The 7,887-nt window shown below is 36.6% G+C and overlaps 1 long non-coding RNA gene across 1 annotated transcript; it reads left to right on the top strand.

Annotated features, from left to right (window-relative positions):
- Positions 1 to 2,908: 2,908 nt before the first annotated feature.
- LOC117370918 (uncharacterized) lies at positions 2,909 to 6,281 on the top strand. The gene is made up of 2 exons (XR_004541414.2): positions 2,909 to 3,112; positions 5,782 to 6,281. It is a non-coding gene; the product is annotated as an uncharacterized LOC117370918 (long non-coding RNA).
- The last annotated feature ends 1,606 nt before the right edge of the window (positions 6,282 to 7,887 follow it).

The raw sequence follows: 7,887 nt of genomic DNA on the forward strand, positions 1-7,887 counted from the left end.
ATTCTAATTCATTATTATTCAATATTTAACATTTTTGCCTCTAGGTGAGTTTAGAAATGACTCATGTTTTTCAGTTGACAAATAGGTCAAATAATGAGTGCAGACCCACTGCTGCCTTTGCATGATGAGGCCTGCGGACCTTCTAATGTATGCTGCTTCCCACACACCCACACACACACACACACACACACACAGTGACATCTAGGTCAGCGTGCTGTAATCCGTTCAGCTGTTGCTTAATTACATATACATACAGTAGACTCATTGGTGTCGTCCAGCTTACACTGACTCACGTGTTGCCAGTCAGAGCTCTCCAGTTAAAGCAGAAGAAAAATGAACTGGTCAGAATGCAAAGGATTAACAAGACTGCGCTCTGATTAAAAGTATTACAAGAAGCACCAAATACAGTAGCATATGTTGTCACGATTACTCAGTTAATCAATAGTCATGATTAAAAAGATCACAAAATAATCACATTATATATATATATATATATATATATATATATATATATATATATAAAAAGCATTCTTTAGAAATGTTGGCCCATATTGACAGGATAGCATCTTGCAGTTGATGGAGATTTGTGGGATGCACATCCAGGGCACGAAGCTCCCGTTCCACCACATCCCAAAGATGCTCTATCTGGTTGAGATCTGGTGACTGTGGGGGCTATTGTAGTACAGTGAACTCATTGTCATGTTCAAGAAACCAATTTGAAATGATTCGAGCTTTATGACATGGTGCATTATCCTGCTGGAAGTAGCCATCAGAGGATGGGTACATGGTGGTCATGAAGGGATGGACATGGTCAGAAACAATGTTCAGGTAGCCCGTGGCATTTAAATGATGCCCAATTGGCACTAAGGGACCTAAAGTGTGCCAAGAAAACATCCCCCACACCATTACACCACCACCACCAGCCTGCACAGTGGTAACAAGGCATGATGGATCCATGTTCTCATTCTGTTTATGCCAAATTCTGACTCTACCGTTTGAATGTCTCAACAGAAATCGAGACTCATCAGACCAGGCAACATTTTTTCAGGCTTCAACTGTCCAATTTTGGTGAGCTTGTGCAAATTGTAGCCTCTTTTTCCTATTTGTAGGGGAGATGAGTGGTACCTGGTGGGGTCTTCTGCTGTTGTAGCCCATCCGCCTCAAGGTTGTGCGTGTTGTGGCTTCACAAATGCTTTGCTGCATTCCTCAGTTGTAACGAGTGGTTATTTCAGTCAACGTTGCTCTTCTATCAGCTTGAATCACTCGGCCCATTCTCCTCTGACCTCTAGCATCAACAAGGCATTTTCACCCACAGGACTGCCGCATACTGGATGTTTTTCCCTTTTCCCACCATTCTTTGTAAACCCTAGAAATGGTTGTGCGTGAAAATCCCAGTAACTGAGCAGATTGTGAAATACTCAGACCGTCCCGTCTGGCACCAACAACCGTGCCATCACCTTTCCTTTCCATTCTGACATTCAGTTTGGAGTTCAGGAGATTGTCTTGACCAGGACCACACCCCTAAATGCATTGAAGCAACTGCCATGTGATTGGTTGATTAGATAATTGCATTAAGGAGAAACAGGTGTTCCTAATAATCTTTTAGGTGAGTGTGTGTGTGTGTGTGTGTGTGTATGTATGTATATATATATATATATATATATATATATATATATATATATATATATATATATATATATATATATATATATATATATATATATATATATACATACGTACATATATATCTCTCAGTGGTTCTTAACCTTGCTGGAGGTACTGAACCCTACCAGTTTCATAAGCACATTCACCGAACCCTTCTTTATTGAAAAATAAAATATTTTTTTCAAATTCAAAACACATGTATGTTTTACTGGTGAACAAAATGAATCGTGCATTAACATCACTGTGTTCAAAGATTAAAACCAGTACAATGCATGAACTCACAACAAATTACATACATACCTTTTTACAAAGACATGGCCTTTTTTAATACTACCACACTGAAATAATTTAAATTTTTAACCTTATGTATTCCAATAATGAACTTATTGTATTTATGCTATTTATTACTTTTAACATTTTAACACACACCCATCACCTAATTTCCATCAGGCTAGAATAATAATGAATATTTACTGCAAATCAGTGTGACTTCTGCTGTTGCCTTTGACAGACCAGTTCAGAACTCTCATGTAATTTTCACAGCAAAGTCTGCTCCTTTTCTTAATTTTTATGTCATTTTATGTTTTTATGCCATTCGAATGGCTCATTTAAGTCGGGCGGGTACTTCGATAGGCACATCAAAGGGTGCATTTGTCAAATCGGGACACGGCCAGCATCTGGAGACACTTGCAGTCTGTGAATCATATGAGTCGGGTGCGTGTCTTGACCTCCGCCGAACCCCTGAGACTGACTCACCGAACCCCTAGGGTTCGACCGAACCCAGGTTAAGAACCACTGATATATATACACACACACATATATATTTAAATGTGTGTGTGTGTGTATGTATATATATATATATATATATATATATATATATATATATTGCTATATATATATATTGCTATATATATATATATATAGAAATATATCTCCCTCTCCTTATCCTTTACCCTCCACCCCCTCACCCTCTCTCTCCACCTTTCTCTCCCTTGTCCTTCTCTCTTAGCCTTCCCTCTTCCTCTCTCTCATGCTGTGCCATCTCCCTCCATCTCTCTCTCTCTCTCTCTCTCATACCCCACATCACATTAAGTTTACTTTATCTTTTAAAGCAATAGTTACACATTAAACAAAGTCAATAAAAGACAATTTAAGATTTCACTGTTTGGTAAATTAATACATTAATTTTACAATAATTAGTAGATTATTGTAAAACCCTAACCCATAACATTTAAATAAACATAAAACAAAAACAGTTCTTCTCAAGTATTCTTCATGTTTTACAGGGAACCCCGACATTCCGAAGCCTCTCCGCATCCTCCGCTCGTCATGGGGCAGTAACCCATACATCCGCGGCTCGTACTCCTTCACCAGAGTGGGATCCAGTGGTGGCGACTGCGAGCGACTGGCCATGCCACTGCCTTATGCCAACAGCACCAAGGCCACGGTAGTAAGATGCACAAACATTATACATTACAACAGTGATGAATAAAACTTTCTGACCTGGCTGAAGTCTTGATATTCAACCCCTTTTCACCATAAATGAATCCTTCCAATTCAAAAGTAAAAATTTTCCAATGTTATGCAAGGGCGTCAGACTGGGGGGGTAAAGGATACTGTTTCCATAGGACCGTGACAAGGTGGGACCCTTAGAGGCATGTAATGATCATTTCCTCAGTTGCATTTTTCTATACTTTAGTATACTTTAGTAGTAATAAAACACATTTGCATAATTGAATTTAGTACCACTAAATACAATTATGCATGACATCTGAAGGCCCCAGCGCCCCTTTAGAAAAAAGTGTCAATGGCTTGATCGACAAATGCTGTGTAGCTGTTTGTGTACAAACACATGTGACTGACAGCCCTCAACAGAATGGCTTTTCTAAAGGTAAAATTTGAACTCAAATAGACATTATTTAAAAAACTTAAGTCTATGTGTGGGAAAAGCAAACAATATATGTGACAAACACTACACAGCAGAGCCGGAGAGAGGCAGATCCGTGAGTGTCGAGGCTCACATAGGCTTATATCTGCATTAAACCGCTTAGAAATCAAATCAAATAAGTTTGACACTTCCCTATTTCTACTCCAGACATAGTTATCTGCCAGTGTAGGTCAAAAACATCCACAAAAGCTACAGGCTGTACATGCAATGTGGTTAGTGCTCGTTCATTATGAATGCGCAGCCTTATAGAACAGAGGTATTTAGTTTAACCTTGTTTTCCAGTCCACACAGGGTAATATGTCAGTGGTAGTATTAGTGCCCTTGTGATTTGATGTAGAGACGTTATTTGTATATTAGGATTTTTACCATTTTTACCAGACGTTCATATAAGGAGTTCATTGGCCTAAGTTAATAGTTATATTAATATTAATTAATAATTAATTAATTAATAGCTAAGTTAATACACCTAATTAGTGTATTTTCTTATAGAAATAATGATATTTATTTTTTGTGTGACATTTTCGCACTATATTTAATATATACACTCTAATACAGAAATATCCTGCGAATTAGGATGGATATAAATAATCTATATTAATTGGTGAGATTGTTGTGCAGAAACCATACTGGTGGTTTTCAGATTCTACAGTGTGACGTCATACTCTCAGACAAGGGCAAGAGCCACATTTCTGGATTGATTACATTCTGGTTTGGCATTAAATATCCAAATGAAAATTTACACATATTGAACCTGATCATTTACATTAGTGACTAGACATACACTGTAGAACTCAGTATCAACAAAAAACAAAAACAAAAATCATTTTAACAGTGTTTGTTTTAGATTATTATTGACGTATATAATGTTGTGATGTGCCATTTGAAACCCAACAATAGTAGTTTATATTCAGTAGTGTACCAAAAAATATAATTTGTTGTGATAAATAAACAACATTTTGTATAAGGGGCCCACCAAGAAAGTTTGCACGTAATAACTACACTATTTATGGCCTTAATAAAACAGGAAGAAAGACTTAATTCCTTAAAATAGTAGTTAGTTACCTTTTTTGTTTGCTATATAATGCCATACATCTTACTTCATATATTTGATGTCTTCTGTGTGTACATAAAATGTAGAGAGTAGTAAAAGTAAAGAAAAAAGAAAAAAAACACTGAATGAGATGTGTCCAAACTTTTCACTGGTATGTTTATGGATTATGGATTATTGTGGGATTAGAAACTGAAATGTTAATCCTTAGAGTTTAAAAATAGAAACAGCAGCCTTTTTCTAGCACTTCTTGCACTTGTGAGGCGTGTCATCTCAGCTGTCACGCAAATCTGAGTTGTCAGACGTATCTCAAATCAGATACTAATCGATACTAAAACTATAGAGTGCAGATGTCGATAACTTTTCCTGAATATCTTGAGCTGTATCAGGACCATAGACTGTATAAAGAAGCAGACTAAGCGAGTGTGACGTCAGCATTTGGCTCCAGCCAAATGAAGTTCATCGAGACTAGCAGTTATATTGGTGAATTTGGAGGCAAGTTGCATATTAGAAATTCTGACTGCGAGTATCTTAGCAACCAAAGAGCCAATCCTGAGCGAGGCAAGGCTGAAGGTAACGAGGAGCGACCTCAGGGAAAGAAGGCACCTGTTGTGTCTGGTAATAGTGTTGTATTCTTGATTTGCGGACACAATAGCACAATAAAAATACCAGGATCATGTAGCGCGGGTTAATACGAAGATTTTAAGACCAAAATGACGAGTCTGACAGCAGCAGTTATGAAGAGAGGGGAGTACTATTATTTAATGGTGAAAATAACATTCTATTGTCTAAATAAAGAGTGTGTTTTATTATCATCTTGAGTATCGAGTCCATTTGTTAGTGCTGAGTTTGAAATTTTAGTATCGTCACAACACTAAAGCAAATTCAGTATCAGAAGTACTGGCCAAGTCTCGACCATGAAACCTGATGCATTGTGGGCAGGGTTTACGCCTGCTCATTTGAGACCGCAGAGGGAACAGCTTGACCCCCTCAGCTGGCTTCCTACGCTCCTTTCGCTGCGTGTGTCCCAAGATGACACGGAAATCAAGCTTAAAATAAACACAGCATGTCATAGCAACACTAAGAGGGTTTTCACACGTTTACTTTTTTTTTTTCTCAGCCATTACAGGTCCTTTTCGCTGGAGAGGCCACCCACCGCAAATACTATTCCACTACCCATGGTGCTTTGCTGTCAGGCCAGAGGGAAGCAAACCGCCTGATAGAGAGGTACCAGGACTTGCACAATGCCGAAACCACAAAGCCTGAAGTGTAAAGAAATATAATAAAAGGAACCTCACCTCAGACTAGTAAACATGTTTAAACTTTAAAGCAATGATTATTATGTCATAGCTCGGGCATTACATTCTTGGTCTCGTACTGTAGTTTTTAATCATGTGATGTGTGTATTTTTATTTGGAGATATACTGTTCTTATGTTGCCAACGGTGCTGTCATTTCATGTCTTTATCATCATCATGTTGTTTTGAATCAGTAATTTATGTTTTAATAATAACACTATCTGTAATAACTTTATTTGTTTTGTAAGTGCCTTCTGCCCCTGTTTGATGTTATTTTCAATGCTATGCAGTTTTAACAAAATTAAATCTATATCATGTTCTAATGCGTGTATCCTCAGTTTTTCCTTAAAGAACCATATTACACTTTTTTCTGATTTGTCTTTTTATGTTGTTTCTTCATTGAGTTGAGTTTTGTCTCATTCACACATGTTTAAAACACAAACCCTGCATATTCTCTCAAACAGAAAACACCTTGTGATGTCATGTAGTAATACAGGAAGTGCTCCGTTATGCTTTTAAACTCCACACACCTACACTAGGATCATTTAGATAATTCCTCAAACGTGTGTGAATGAAACAAAACACAGTTCTGGGTATTTTTTGATGAGGTAACAACATTCCAACATGCCCAAAAGTTCCCATGAGTCAATTTTGTGTAGTAATGGACCTTTTAATAATTCAATGCAAGTCTAAGCGTAGAGAATGAAGGTTGTGTACTGGTGTGCCAGAGTGACAGATGGTGCAGGCCAGCTCACTTCTGTGGGATAACAGAGCTAATCTTTGCCTGGGCCTAATAGACAAGGGAAGCTTTTAATTAGTACTGGACTAAGAAGTGAATCCAGTATCCACCGTTTGTCCCACACCCTTAAGTCAAGCCATTAAAGTGAATGAGTATTTTGAAAGCTAACAAGCTACATCAACTGTACATACTATCTTATCATGCAGTATTTTTAGATAGCCTGCAAATTTAATTCAATATCCATATACCTTTTACAAATGCAAGTGTGTGTAAAATTTAAAATTAGAACATGGTGAGCAAAAGTAAAAGTATGTAACCTAGTAAAATCATAATAAATGAAATAACACAATGTAAAATGACAAACTTATTTGAAAAATGGTAATTCAGTGTGATATAAGCAGTGCTGGAAGGTAACGGAGTACAAGTAGTGAAGTACTGTACTTAAGGAGAATTTTTAGGTATCTGTACTTTATTTAAGTATATTTTACAGTGGATAATTTTTACTTTTACTTTACTAAGTTTGAGAGCAGTATCTGTGCTTCCTGCACTACTACATTTTTAACAGGACTGAAAAGTAAAAAGTACTTTTCATATGATTTGAGCGGTTATTTTTACCATGTTCGTGGAAACATCCTGACTAAAGTTTTCGAGTTTAAGCTTCAGTTTTGAGCAAAAATAAATAAACACATAAAATTCATAAGAAAAACTAAGAAATTGTGTATGTATAATTTTTGAATCAATATCACTACATTTAAAACTTTAACAAATGAACAGCACTTTTACTTTTTACTCTTAAAGTACATTTTTAAACAGGTACTTAAATACTTTTACGTAAGTAGATGTTTTCATGTGATATTTTTCCTTTTACTTGAGTAATTTTTTACCTCTGTATCTGTACTTTTAGTTAAGTAACAAAACTGAGTACTTCACCCTACACTAGTTATAAGTTAATAACATAATAATAGAAAGAGGAAAGTATAATGAATTTCTCTTTCCCTATAAACTTCTTCTTTGCAGCCATATTTGGAAAAGAGCGTCAGGGCAGCCAAAATGCCATCGCAGTGAACAAGACTGACATTGTAGATTGATGACATCATTGCTTTACAATAGGTTTCTATAGCAAAGAGTGAGACAACAGGATATAACGCAACATGAAATGAACAAACCCTCATAAGCGAGAAAAGAGCTCA

This window comes from Periophthalmus magnuspinnatus, chromosome 1 (assembly GCF_009829125.3).
Source record: "Periophthalmus magnuspinnatus isolate fPerMag1 chromosome 1, fPerMag1.2.pri, whole genome shotgun sequence".
In the NCBI taxonomy this organism is placed as follows: Eukaryota; Metazoa; Chordata; class Actinopteri; order Gobiiformes; family Gobiidae; genus Periophthalmus; species Periophthalmus magnuspinnatus.